The sequence below is a fragment of the Callithrix jacchus genome, chromosome 3, assembly GCF_049354715.1.
Source record: "Callithrix jacchus isolate 240 chromosome 3, calJac240_pri, whole genome shotgun sequence".
NCBI lineage: Eukaryota > Metazoa > Chordata > Mammalia > Primates > Cebidae > Callithrix > Callithrix jacchus.
Window position 1 is genome coordinate 10,417,459 of NC_133504.1, and position 14,774 is coordinate 10,432,232.

General features: G+C 38.2%; 1 pseudogene; it reads left to right on the plus strand.

Annotated features, from left to right (window-relative positions):
• The first annotated feature begins 13,508 nt into the window (after positions 1–13,508).
• LOC100392641 (glutathione S-transferase Mu 3 pseudogene) lies at positions 13,509–14,393 on the plus strand (annotated as a pseudogene).
• Positions 14,394–14,774: the final 381 nt, after the last annotated feature.

Consider the following 14,774-nt stretch of genomic DNA (forward strand, 5'->3'; position numbering starts at 1 on the left):
TGTCGCCAGGCTGGAGTGCAGTGGTGTGATCTCCACTCGCTGCAACCTCCGCCTCCCAAGTTCAAGCGATTCCCATGCCTCAGCCTCTCAAGTAGCTGGGACTTCAGGCACACACCCCCAGCAAGTATTTTTGTATTTGTTGGTAGGGATGGGGTTTCACCACGTTGGCCAGGCTGGTTTTGAACTCCTGACCTCAAGTTATCTACCAGGCTTAGTCTGCCAAAGTGCTGAAATTACAGGTGTAAGTCACCATGCCCAGCCTAAAGTGTAAGTATTTTAAGCTTTGTGAGCCAAACAATCTCTTTCAAAACTTCTCAACCCAGCAACAGTTTTGGCACAAAGCAGCCACAGACAATCTGTGTGACTATGTTCCAATACAACTTTATTTTATAGACACTGTACTTCATTTTCATGTACTTTTTAATGTATCATATAGTATTACTTAAAAAGAAAACCACTCAACCACTCAAAAATGAAACCATTCTTTTTTCAGAGGCCTCACCAGAGCAGGAAAATTGACCAAATTGGGCTCATGAATTGTAGTCGGGCAACCTCTGCTCTAGACCAAGGTTTCTCATCTTCTGCATGATTCACATCTTGGGATGAATCATTCATTATTGTAGAAAACTGTCCTGTGCATTGATAACATATTTTAGCAGCATCCCTGGCCTCTAGTCAGTACATGCCAATAGCATCCCTTAGACCTTGCCAAATGTCTACTGGTTGAGGACCATTACTAACTCAGTATGCACTGAATATAAATGATCCCAGATGTAAAGTTTATTAACAGAGAATTAAGAGGGATTTTTCACTCTATGTGAACACTGACTTCATTAGGGCATATTATAATTACTTTTGCTGCCTTTTTAACTTTCAGATAAATGTTAAGTAAATTCCACATTTTTGTCCTCACTTAAACCATTGTCAAGTCAACCTTTCAATTTATATATTTTTAAGAGATTCCATTCACATTGCCTTTTTAGGCATATCAACATAAATAAAAACTGGATATGTAGAATCATTTAAAATATGAAAACAAAGGGTATAAACATCTTTTTAGAAAAACCTTTCCTAATGTGTCCATTGTGAGTAGAGCAACTCCTGTCAATATTAGTTTAAGGTAGAAACTTGTAAAGAGAAAATGCCTTAAGCATGATCAGATCCAAATTTTTGTGGCTTTCTGATACATTCAGAGAACAGGATTCTTATTGAAACTTTATCTGCTTGGTTCAATCAAAAAATGTAAACACATAAAGAAGATTATTTCTCTCAATGAGGTAATTTAAGTAAAAGTATTTCATGAAACATAAAGCTATGAAAGCAAAGATGACCTCTGCAGGTATGTATTGTGTTTATATCTATTTTCGTGAGTGAATTTCTGTGTGTTCCTCGTGGTTCCAACTGACCTGAGCAAAAACAATTAGCACTAAGTAAGTGCTTGTTAATTGGCATAATACGCTTTGCAATATTAACAATTCAGATGACTTTCCCTTTTCTCTCATTTTTATCATTACTTATAAATAACATTTTTAATGAGCTTTACATTTCAGCTCTAATCCCATCATTTGTGAATAGATTAAGGATTTTGTTCACACATTCAGTTAGTATTAATTAGTTCTGCCTACTGTGCTTGGTATTGGTGACTACAGTATAGAGAACAATCTGCATCCTACAGACCGTATATTCTATCAGCAGAGAGTTATTGTGATATCACTGTAAGTCTTCAGATTTAAAATCAGCAGTAAAGTTTACTTAAAAATGGCAACCACTTCCTCTTCACTTTCCCTTTTTCCCTTTATACTTTCATTCCAAGCACCAACATGAAATACTCCATTTTTTTTCTTCCTTTCTTCCCTAGCAAATGCATTCGCTCTTCTGTTTGGTGATCAAGGGATTAGCAGTGTTTAGGGTTACCTGAGGTTCCACATGGCCTATTAATGAGAACGGCAATATCAACATAGTAAAATCCACGAGAAAAAATCCAGTCAGTATTATGTGATCCTAAACTATGCCAGCTTCAGAACATAGTTCCCTTTTAAATAAATAGGCCTATATTGGTGAACATGACTTCTACAGCTTGCTCTAAGGAGACATTTTCTCCAGGGCAAGCTAGAGTCCATGTGAATGTTTTATATATAACTTACAGAGTTAAGAACATCATTCATTAATTCTCCAGAATTTTGGAGTGATTGACATCAACATGGAATCTTCTGGATGAGGGATTCTACCCACAACCAGGAAGATGCAACATTAAATAAATGAAGAAACATGGTTCATTGGACAGTGAAAATCAATGATGGGGAAAATGGACCACTTTTACCTCATTTTTCCCTGTCATTGAGTCTAGTTCACCCACTCGTGGTTGTTAACTTGGCAGTTTTTCCACACTGGTAAGTCTTTCCGTGTTGATTATGACCACCTGCTGTCAACCACCCATGAGGCAACTCTATTCTGGTTGTTAAGGGACATCAGTTTTCAAACTTCAGTGTGTTTTTTCTACTAATTTTTCTGTGAATATTAGTGTGGAGAAAAAGTTTTAGAAAATAAATTTTCAAATACATATTTTGATCCTCTTAATGCATCAGATTGCCTTAGTAATGAACTGTTTTCAGGACATTTTTACACAGTTCCCTCATATAAATAATGAAAGACACTATTTTAATCTTCATTGTCTATAATGACTTTTGCCATGTTTTTCCTTCAAAAAGCATGTGCTATAGGCTGAAATGTTTGACAACCAGTTGTGGCACTGATTATAACACTTTTTTTTTTGAGATGGCCTAGGTATATATTATATGTAAGTTCTGTAAAGGTTCTTTATAGCAGAGGACATTTGATAAGAATTTTTTTATAAACCAGGTAAAGTGGGATTATGAAGTCTTCAGAATCCCTGTGAAGTCTTCAGAATCCCTATCTTTTTCTACATATTAACCATTAAGAACATATATTGTCTGAAACATAATGATGAGGAAAGAGTTGCTAAGATGGTTAATGTACTTAAGAAATGTTTGCTGGCAAACCTTGAGACTCCAATGTAGAAACTTTCTCGGTGATCCAGATTTGTTCTTTAGTCTTGAATTCTAAATCTATCACTCAGTAGGCGCTGGAGGAGGGGATATTATCTGTTTCTCCTCCCGTGACTCACTCATTATGAGGCAAAGACTAGGGTTATATTTATCTTCCCATGAGTAAAATGTATGAGACATTTACAGGTCTTGGATTTAGATATAACAGTGTTGGTATTTCAGCACAGCCCAAGGAACAGCTTTAGGAAAGCAGCCCAGGGCGAAGTGTCATGGTCTACTTTTTAAGTTAATAAAACTCCAGCTTCATGGAGCTCCCTCCAAGTTGTCACCAGTCTTTAATGCCCCGGGGTCTTATTATTAATCTTGTCTGTAGTCTTTCATCCATAATGAACATAAGAGTACAACTGAGTTTAGAATCAAGATACTTTTCCTGAATATTTTATGGACTAAGTGACATTTATTTTGATTCTCACTCGGGATGAGTAGGTATTCAAAGGTAATTAAGTCAAGAAGCTGAATATGTTATTTCTATTCTGTCTTTATTTACATTCTTAAATGATTTTTGGAATTACAACCTTAAGAATAACCAGAATTTTTTATTTTGTCCAATTCTCCTAAAATTTTCAGGCTGATTTTAAGAAGGAAAGCATGTAAGATACATATTTTTATCAAATCAATCATTTATTGGGTACCTGGAATGTGTCAGCATTATACATATAATTCATATTTGCTCAAAAATATTTACTTCCATTCTGTAGCCTATGATCTATTTAAGAATAGAAAGAGAGAATGTGTAGAGCATAGGGCAAGGTCATAATGAGTAACTCAGATGATTGGACAGAATATTAGGGAATGGCATGTTCACCTTGTATCTGTTCACTGAAGATTTGAGGTTGAAGAACAGTTTTTAGACCAACAGAATGTTTGTAGATGGATATTTAACATAAAAGAAAGATTTACTAAGATATTTGCCTCAGTACTTCACACCTACCATAAAAATGAAAATCTGAAATAGCTGAATCAACATCTAAACATTTCCTCATTTAATCAGGAACTAATAATTTGATTACAGGGATAAATATGTGAGAGCTATGCCTGATTCTGGATCTCTGCTATTAGACCTGATAATCTGAAAATTCAAGTCAGTGATCACTTTGCTGGGAGAAACTGTTCACTCAAATGAATAAAAAGAACTCATTGAAATAGACTTGTTGGAATTACTATTAGAAACATAAACAGGATTCAGATGTCAAGAACTGGGAAGAGTTCGAGACTTTACTGTACTTGCAAGCTAACACGTTAGACGGCCACAGTTTAATGGGTGCTGGCAAAAGACAGGAGACTTCTAGGTCAGAAATAAAGAACAGTTGATTACGCATATTAATAGCAGCAGCAAGTGTTTCAGCTTTTGAATTGGTTGCCTGAACCACAGGGTGATGGCAAAGGGGGCCGTGTGACACCTTCTTAGGCAATGAATGGATTGTGTTATTGGAGAGAAATCCTCAACCCAGAAAAGCTCAATCTCCTATATGGGAAATAAACAAACTGCATTCTGCTCCAAATGCAGGAATTATCTTTGTTTTCAAAGCCTTTCGATATATACACAATCTTGAGAGAATAATGCAGAAAAATGACAGTTGGTATCTCTCAGAGGACATACAGGGACACAATCAATCCATAAAGATTTCTCTCTCAAAATCAAATTAATAGCTAACATTTATGAGCATCATCTCTACAAGCATTTCACCTGTGTTAATGGAATATGAATAAGCAGCATATGAAGTCGATGTGGTTTTTCACATTTAAAAGTTACTTGTCTTTATGGACACAGGTGGAAAATTGAAGCAAGGAGCATTTCAAGCAACTTTGCATTGTGGAAACTAAACTGAACGCCTGTTCTCACCACTATCGGTTTCATCTGATGAACTGAATCTCCTGCACCATAGATACTAGTCATGTAGCCATGGATGACTCACATAATTCATACAGGTTAAACTATAAGATGGAACAACTAGGAGTCTGCTTGCAAAAAGAATAGGATTATCTAACGTACGTGCATTCAGATCTGCCTCTGTGGTTTTTCAATCCAGAATATAACGCCTCCATCAGGTTTCCGGAATTCAAGTACAATATTGCCTTCAGGCTTTCTTAATGGGCCATGGTAACAAAATATTGGATTGGACACCAGGAAACCTGGGTTCTAGCCTGATAATATTATCACATAAATACTTTCTCCATGTTGAGTTTGAGATTATGTGTGATACAAATGGTGAACTCTAAATTCATTCTAAGTCTACATCCAAAGAGATTGCATATCCCTCCTGATTCTAATATTTAAAATAACTCTGTTATCCTGACAGTGTTAGATACTTACTAGGCTATCTGAAATATTAACTATATTAAGGAACAAAGTCTTTTTGGACACAAGAAAGAGAATTCCCATGGTTATGCTAATAGACCAGAATGCTCCTGAGCCAAGCTTGGGTATAGCTTCAAACTCTATTGTATCCTCAATAGAATTTCAGGCAGCTACTGGATATTGATTAGAATCGTTCTGTGAGATAAGAGTACTACATGTCCCCTTTGGAAGATATTCCAGATGAACATTTTCAAATTACTAAACTTAATAAAAAGGTTCCGAAGAAACAAAACGTTTTTCGGTTCATTTATTTATTTATTTTTTTAATGGGCAAGTTCTGGGATGAAGACGACTGTGGCTGTCTTGCAGGAACCTAGTCAAGTGTGAAAGAAGACAAATCATGTGATACGGTGAGTTAAGTGCTGTAACATGGATATTTATAATCAGCAGAGAGGATCAAAAGGAGGGAGACATCAAATGTGCTTAGCAGAGGACTTCAGAGAAGAAAAATTAGACAGTTTATTAATTGGCGTAAGGAAGAGAGTATTTCAACCACAGGAAATATATTAGAGGGAAGCAGCAAGTTGGATAGTTTCGTATGGCTGGTATGGAGGTGACAAAGCCAGCAAGGAACAAAGATGAAGCAAGGTCCATGGTGATCACTCGCAGGCCATCATTACCGTAGGAAATGTCATGTACAAGTGGTATGTTTAAAAGCAAAGAGTCACATAACCACATTTTGATTTTATAACACTTTTTCTGCCTGGAAACATGATGAAAGATATTTTAAAAGGATAGAAACAGAGGCTTGGAACTAGTTACAAGATTATTACGAGGTCAGGTGTCATGATTCACATCTGTAATCCTAGCAAACTGGGAGGCAAAGACAGAAGGATCGCTTGAGGCTGGGAGTTCTAGACCACCCTGGACAATAAGCATGACCCCATCTCTACAATAAACAAACAAACAAAAGTCAAATGCAACAATATTTAGTATAGTGTGGTGGCACATGCTTGCAGTCTTAGCTACTTGGGAAGCTGAGGAGGGAAAAGCGCTTGAGCCCAAGAGGTCAAGGCTGTAGCAACTGATGGCAATGCCACTACACCCCAGTCTGGGTGACAGAGTTTGGGACCCTGCCTCAGAAAACAAAAGGTTATTGTAATAATCTAGGAGAGAGATGCATGGAGTTTGACCTTGGGCAGAAGAATCATTTAACTACCCTATGTTCCTACTGGACACTGGGAAGCGAGGGAGAGAGGAATTGAGGACAAACTTCTGTCACAAGTAACTGAATGTTGGGTAGAATTCTCAACCAGGAGAGAGAATAAAGCAAAAGGATAAAATCTGAGACTCATGTTAAGAGGAACCATGACAAACTTGATTTTGGATATGTCAGTATAGAGATACTGAGAACGGACCAAGAAGACGTAGCTAACGGAAAAATGAATTTGCAGATCTGGGCTCTGCTAGGAGTTTCATACTACAGATTTGCTTCAGAAAAGCAATAGTTTTAAGTTTAAGAACCAGGAACTGTGTTTTCAAAATTCCAAAGGAAAGCAATATTTCAAGAAGTAAGAGTGTTGAGAAATCAATAGAAGAGGAGAAAATACCCTACCTGGGAGTTAGCAAAAGTTCCCCGGTGATCTTAGCCTGAACCGTTTATTTGGGAGTTTTGGTGAACAGGTCCAGTCTGGAACAGGCAGGAGATTGAATAAAAAGTGAATACTGTGTTCCACTAGAGCTATATGTACATTGGGAGTGTTTGTGATGAAAGCAACAGAAATCCAACTCAAAATAGCTTTTGGACAAGGAGAGTTACCATATTAATAGGAATTTAGAGGCAGTGTAGGCTCCAGGGTTACTTAATTCAACACGTCAGGGTAACCAGGGCATTTTTCTTTGATCTTTGCCGTCCTCACCAAGCCTCATCTTAAAACTGATTCGCCACTGGCTCGAAGGCAGATTGTAGGTACCAGGTTTTCTTTTACTTGTATATCAGAAAGAGATAGAGAGAAGCTGACACACTAGCATGGACTATATACTGGGTTCTCCCATTTTTTAAAAGCAAACTTTAAAGACGTTATATACCCAGGACCAATAACAATAACTAGAGATAATTCAAGTGCTGCTGGAGAGAATCCATCTCTGAAGCTGGGTCTACTGATACCTGAACACAATGAGAGGTTCATCAGTAAAAAGGAGGGATGACAACATGTTGGGGAAGCAACCAAGAGTGTCCATCTTAAGTGATGAAGGGGAGAAGAAACAGACCCCTAGTGAAAGGGGAACGCTACGCACGTCACTGCATATCGTGCTTTGTCTTTTCTACTTTCCCCATGGTTGTTTTGTGAGATTTGAGCATGACTGTGCACGGAAGGAATGTGTCAAGGAGTGGGAGGTTGAAGATGGAAAAGAGACAGTGTGATCTCTGGAATAAAGCCTCCAGCTGACAAGTGCTGACAGGGTGCATAGCACAGCAGGAATCACCGATGGGGAGGAGGGACTGATGGGCATGCAGATGTGTTTAGGGTTTGGGGAAAAGTTGTGGATGAAATTGTGAAATTCCTTACCCATGATGGCCTTTATTTTTCCTACAAAGCAATGGCCAAATGGGTGCTAAGCAATAAGAAAATGTTCTCTTTGCTTCCACTTGTAATCTGTCTCCTGGCTCTAAGGCTGCGTGGCAGTGTGGTGCCCTTCACCTCACCGCCGTGCGCTTTGGCCCACCCCGTCTCACAATTTTGCCCTTGGGCCACTTTGTTGCGATTGGCTTGAAACCCATGCCCTTCCCTGCCTGCTTTAGTGCCTTCTGCCTCCTCTAATTTCCTGCTCTCTGTCCCCTTAGACTTCCCTCTGGGGCTTTCTGTTCACATCCATATTTCTCCACTGTCTTCTTTCATGACCTTCAACCCCCTTGTCTAAGAGAAAGCTGAAGATTCTGTTTGAAGAGGTTGAAAATAATTTTATTTTATCCAAAATAGCTTACTACAAAGGAAAAAAAAGGGTGGAGGGAGGCTGATTTTAAGACAGTGTAGCCAAGAATGCCACCAAAATAAATTTTCTCAATGTTTTTGTTATAGCTTTATTATTTAGCACTTGTGAAATAATATATTTATGCTAAAGAATAGTAAGATTTATTTTGCACACATTAAAACAGATTGAAATAAAATTTCATGTCAAAATATTGTGTTTGGTAATGATAGCACTGGGTAACTATCTAATGCTCTCATTTTCCCCATCAGTTCATCACTTTAGATTTACTCAAAATGAATGGCAATCCATGCTAGTAATTCCCTCATTTGCCTAAAGTATCTACCAGTAGTAGGGTAAAATCCTTGACTATTTTCCATAGGTTTTTCATTTAAGCAAATGCTACTTTCAATATGACATGATAGAAAAAGCTGGATATTTCAGTTCATAAAGTATTTTTGAAATAGACAAAGGACCAAATTTTGGAGTGGTCCCATTTTGCTCTCTTTTGATAGGAAATGAACATAGACGTATTCTCTTTCTCTGGGAGCATGACCTACATAAATTGTGTGTGGCTGTGATTTTCTTATTTTCCCCAGTGAGAGGGGAAAAGTTCCCCTCCCCCATTGCTCTCCTGCTGCCACAAAAGGGGAAAAAATGATCACAGGAGCTTTGAATACAATTTTTGTTGAGCTTGTTTTTTTCCCTCACCTTAGGTGACCAGATCGATAGACCATCCAGCAGCTGAGAAAATATCAGATGACTGGAATACAGCCAGAGGCAGTTTCTCTTGTGCAGTGAGAGTCCATTCTGATATTACAAAATTGGAAATAAATGGTATATAAGGAGACACTCATATCTCAATAAATTTTTAAAGGAAATGCAGATGTTAAAATGAGTCATAGGAACACTAGCATCAGAGTTACTGTTCCACAAAAATCTGACATAATAACACAGAATTTCCAAGGCCTTGAGAAGTTTCCCATATTTAAAAGTTATTTGACTGTGTGAATGGTAATTAATACACAATACCCCCCACATGGTCAATGCTACTCTAATAGACTGTGATAAAGATGGCTGCTCCCGCACCTAACCTTTTTACAACAAGTGGCTAATGAGCCCTGGGTATCAAAATGGAACATCTACCATAAAAGCCAGTGTGTTGCAGAGCTGTTTTTCTTCTTCCTTTTCTGTCTGCATAAGAGACCAAGTTCATGAAACTTAACTAACTCTCAGAAAGGAGAGGGGACTGATACATCCAACCTCCTTCTCCACTCTGGAAACTGTATTCCCCCATTCTGGTATCCATTTATTTGAGAGCCTTTGCTAAGATTCTACATTGGATAAGGCACCACAGAAACAAACAAATCAACACCAAAAAAATCAAGACGTCTTAGGGATGTAGGAATTTTTTTTTTATTGTACTTTAGGGTCTGGGGTACATGTGCAGATCATGCAGGATTGTTGCATAGGTACATACACGGCAAGGTGGTTTGCTGAGGGAGGCGGGAATATTAAAGTCAGCTTCTGGGCCCAGAATATGCATCTATATCTTACTCACTTGACTTTTACGAGTTTGTTTGTGTTTTCTTAAAATTAAGTTGTTACTTTTCTGGAAAGTCTTAGTTGACCTCATGGCCATTGCCCCTCTAACAAATTCTGTGACAAGTGTCTTCCTTGTATGTTTCTGTGTTCTAATTTTGCCATAATTTATAGGGAAAGTAATAACAGCAATCAACATGTATTATTCAATACATCATGTGCAGCACTAAGTTCTCTATTTGCACTATTTCATTTAATGCTGGCAACAACCGTATCCTCAGTGAGACTGCCACGCTGTGGACGACGCAGCTCTCTGTGGACATGGGAGCAATTCATTGTCCCCTGTGAGGTGAGGCTTTCTTAGCTGCCTCAACACAGCAAAATGTCTCAGGAATGGTGGCATTGTCAAGGAGGCCTCTGCTCATTCATTTGGTCGCCACATCACACACTGGAGGAAAAATCAGTAGCTAAACCCTTCTGCTTTCCATTGTGAACTGACCGCCAAGCTTCCTATAAATATAAGAGTGTCTCAGGTAAATGTAAGAGACTCTAAGTTAGCTATGCTACCATACCGTAAGTCCCTGTTTAGCTCTGTTACATTAAAGAGATTTTCCAAATGTATTCAGCTACTTTGATCTCTCTTTAGAATTCATCCTTTTAGCATTTGTGGGCATTAAGGAAGGAATTACTCATTACCGAATGCCTATTACAGGTATTGTTCTATTTAATATTTGTATCTACCCTGTGAAATAATGCTAACATCCTCATTTTATATAAAAGGAAACTGAGGCACGGTGGGAGGAAGCACCTTGTCCAGGATACACAACACAAAATGGTTGTGAGCAGGATTCACACCAGTACTCTCTCTCTCCACAGCCTTTATGTCTATCATTACGTACCCCTCTGCTTTCCATGCAACAAGGCTGGCAAAGCCTCCAAATGTCCTCATACAAGTAATGTAAGTTGCAGGCCCTGTGCCTAGACTCACCATATAAGGAGAAGTTCCTTGAAGTCAGAGAACTTCTGATGTTTCACTGATATATGCCTACAGTTCTGCAGGCAGAGGGTAGTCCCTATACATAATTATGACTCCCTGATAAACTGGCAATAGCTTTCCTGTGGTTTACATCAATTCACTTGAATCAAAAATTCCAAGGAAAGAAAATGTGGCCCTTCCCAGAAATCCTTGAAGCATACTAACTCCAGTAACCTTTATGTATCACTAAGAAACAGTGTGCCTTTATGGACTGAAATTTAAAAACAATTGAGCATCTGATAAAAAGTGTAGCATACTAAATTCAAAAATTCTAGAACAAAACCTAACCTCACAAGCACTAGAAATGGTATGCCTATATTTCCTAAAATGGCAAATATACTGTGTTTTTGTATGTATCATAAAGATACTGCAAATTAATATGGTATAGGTAGATGTATCCACTGTACCTGATTTGACTGAGTCCTTGAATAGAAAAGGGACTCATTTTCTAATTTTTCTCATATTTAATACTAAATGTTCTACATTCCATATGTGCATAATGTGGATATATTAAAATATATACATATAGATACAAGTATATCATAATGATAAACAGGTCTATTCCAAAGGCCATGTGTATTTAAAATTTACATCTAGTACTTTTTTAATTATCTTAGGTGGACAGTTACAGTATTTTTCTCATGAAAAGCGATATTAAGAATATCTCTGCAATGTGCATTCATCAGACAGTTAAAATGTTGTTAATAAGTAATTAAAGTATCTTTGGTATTCAGACACTGAATCCATTTGTTGAAGGTAACATTCGTCTTAATGTTTTAGAGTGCGCATTGTACCTACCTCATTTTTATTCTAGGAACTATGCCAAAGTTCTCTCTTCAAAGGAGAAACTTAAGAGGCATAAATATTGCCTTGAAATATGATAGAGTACAAAAACTCTTGCTCAGGCACTGGAATAGTTTTATAAGAACTGAGGCTAATTTCTTAATCTTTACCAATTTAGATATTTATCTTTAATCTCATGAAGATTGCAATTCCTTGCCAAAATGAGCACTTCAGGTATATTTTGATTTTTTTGACAAAATTTTAAAAATTAAACCTTTGATTGAAAAAGCCTACAATGGACCCACAGATATAAATGAGCAGTGCTAGATTTTCATCACATAAATAATTAGAAAAACAACACGTTAGTAGAAAATTGTTATATTTAAATGTTATTCCCAACTGAATATTCTAAAATTACTCAAGAGGAGCATTTCATAGTGTAACCAGTTTTAAGGGGAAAAAAACTCCCACAAAATTCATGTTCAACTGACTCAAATAATAGTGTTAAATATTCATTCATTTTAATTCTACCATGAAAAAAGTTGGTGAAAGTGTAATGAACCACAATTATTCATTTATTTTAAATGCAACTTATTAAAAATGCATTCATCACCTAAAAGCCTTTGGGAATACACATAAAAACACAAAACCACATGAATTAAATACATGAACAGCCCAACACCTCATTAAAAAGAGTAGGGTGAAACAGTGCCACACCAAAGAGAGAGATTTTGTATCTTATGCATACAGGATTACAATAGCCTGCTCATGGTCTGTCTCTACTGAGATTGGCATAATGGTTGTGTTTGATTTTGATGTTATTGGTTGAAGAGGGCTGAGTGAGAACATTATTTAGATCATGAAGCAAGTATCAGCTAAAATCCAACAGAATAGCTATTAGGGAAATTTTTTGGTGTCCAGAAAGTGTTTTGAAGCCTTTCACAGAACCACATTTAGATCATTTACCTGTTTTCCTTGCACACAAGTGTAATTCTCTTCTCTTTACTCTCTGACTTCAGGTTCATTGTGGATTCTATTAAAACTGAAAATACTGAGCATCTATGGAAAGGGACAGATCTGTTAGTAGACAATGTAAGCGGAAGCCTCTCTCCTCTTTGCTTAAGGCTTCGTAAGACTCCTCCTGCCCCAAGTATCTTTTTTGCTGGTTTAACATGGCACTTGAATTTTCAGATGTCATCCTAAATACACACACACACACCACATCACACCACACCACACACACACACACACACACACACACGAGAAAATGTCTGAAATAAGTCACTATAGATTGTGTGTACACACAAGAGGGGAGAGGGATGGTCAGCTGCTTTTTCTGTTGGCAAAATTGTACAGATGAATGTATTTGATTGTCTAGCTTTGTAATAATCAGTATCTTGAGGAAACTGAACAGGTGGGTTTGGGTTGTGATGGTGAAAATGTGAAGAAACAGCCTTCAGCACTGTGTTGGGAGACTAACAGAAAAGGGTGGGAGAAGTGATCTCAAGAACAAAGAAAAGTATCCAAAGGAAAGACAAGTAATCATTTCCTTGCTTCTCAATTTTGCTTAAGGCTAGCCCTGTTCTAATACCACATTGGTCTACTATATGTATTTTTACTGCGTAAAACTTTAAGCAAGAAATGTAACGTTATTATTTAAAAACCCTAATATCAATAGAACTTTAAAAAACTTTGATAGGCATCTGGGAATCTGACAATAAACCATCTAGTTATTAGAGGTCCTTTCCTGCCCAGATGACTTCTGGGTCTAACAGAGAAAGCTGCGTCCACTTGGAGGCAGTAAAGAAAGTCTAGCTTCGCCCCACGTGTATCCGGTGATGCAGGAGATAATGAGGGCTAGGCTTGATTTAGAATAATGGAATCAGGAGTCCTCGAAGGCTAGCAAGCTAGCATCATGTCTTGCGAGTCGTCTATGGTTCTGGGGTACTGAGATATTTGCGGGCTGGCACACACCGTCCGCCTGCTCCTGGAGTTCACGGATACCTCCTAAGAGGAGAAACGTTGCACATGCGGGGAAGCTCCTGACTATGATCGAAGCCAATGGCTGGATGTGAAATTCAAGCTAGACTTGGACTTTCCTAATCTGCCCTACCTCCTGGATGGGAAGAACAAGATCACCCAGAGCAATGCCATCTTGCTCTACATCACTCGCAAGCACAACGTTGTGTGGTGAGACCGAAGAAGGAAAGATAAGAGGGGACATCGTAGAGAACCAAGTAATGGATTTCCGCATACAACTGATGAAGCTCTGTTACAGCTCTGACCACGAAAAACTGAAGCCTCAGTACTTGGAACAGCTACCTGGACAACTGAAACAATTCTCCATGTGCTTGGGGAAATTCTCACGGTTTTCAGGGGAAAAGCTCACCTATGTGGGCTTTCTCACCTATGGTATCTTGGATCAGAACCATATATTTGAGCCCAAGTGCCTGGATGAGTTCCCAAACCTGAAGGCTTTCATGTGCCATTTTGAGGCTTTGGAGAAAATCGCTGCCTACATACAGTCTGATAACTTCTTCAAGATGTCCATCAACAACAAGAGGGTCCAATGGGACAACAAGGATATATGCTGAGCAGGAGGCAGACTACAGGGCTGCTTTTCTTTCATCCTGTCCCTAAGGGGTCAGCGCTTTTTCTTTGTTCTTTTCGATAAATAGCTTTTTTTTTTTTTTTTTTTTTTAAATCTAAAAGAATAATGGAATCAGGATCTCAGAGTTCTAAGAGTCCCTGGAAGGGCCTTAAGGTCACTGATTTTAGGAGTTTGTACTATGTTCCAATGCCTTCTGCAGCATCTCTAACCAAGCTTGGTGACCTTCGGCATCTACCTGCATCTCTCAACAGTTGGTGAAATTCTAGGTGGTCGAACAGCCAGCTCATCATGCTTCGATCCCCAGCTCATCTCTATGTTTCTTTTACTCCTTACTCTCCTGGTTTACTGCCCTATGCCAGGCCAGCCCTATTGCTGTTCCACAAGTGTAACAAACCTGAGGGCCTTCGCACTTGCTCAGCCCTCTGCTTATGCCCCATCTTTCTGTTC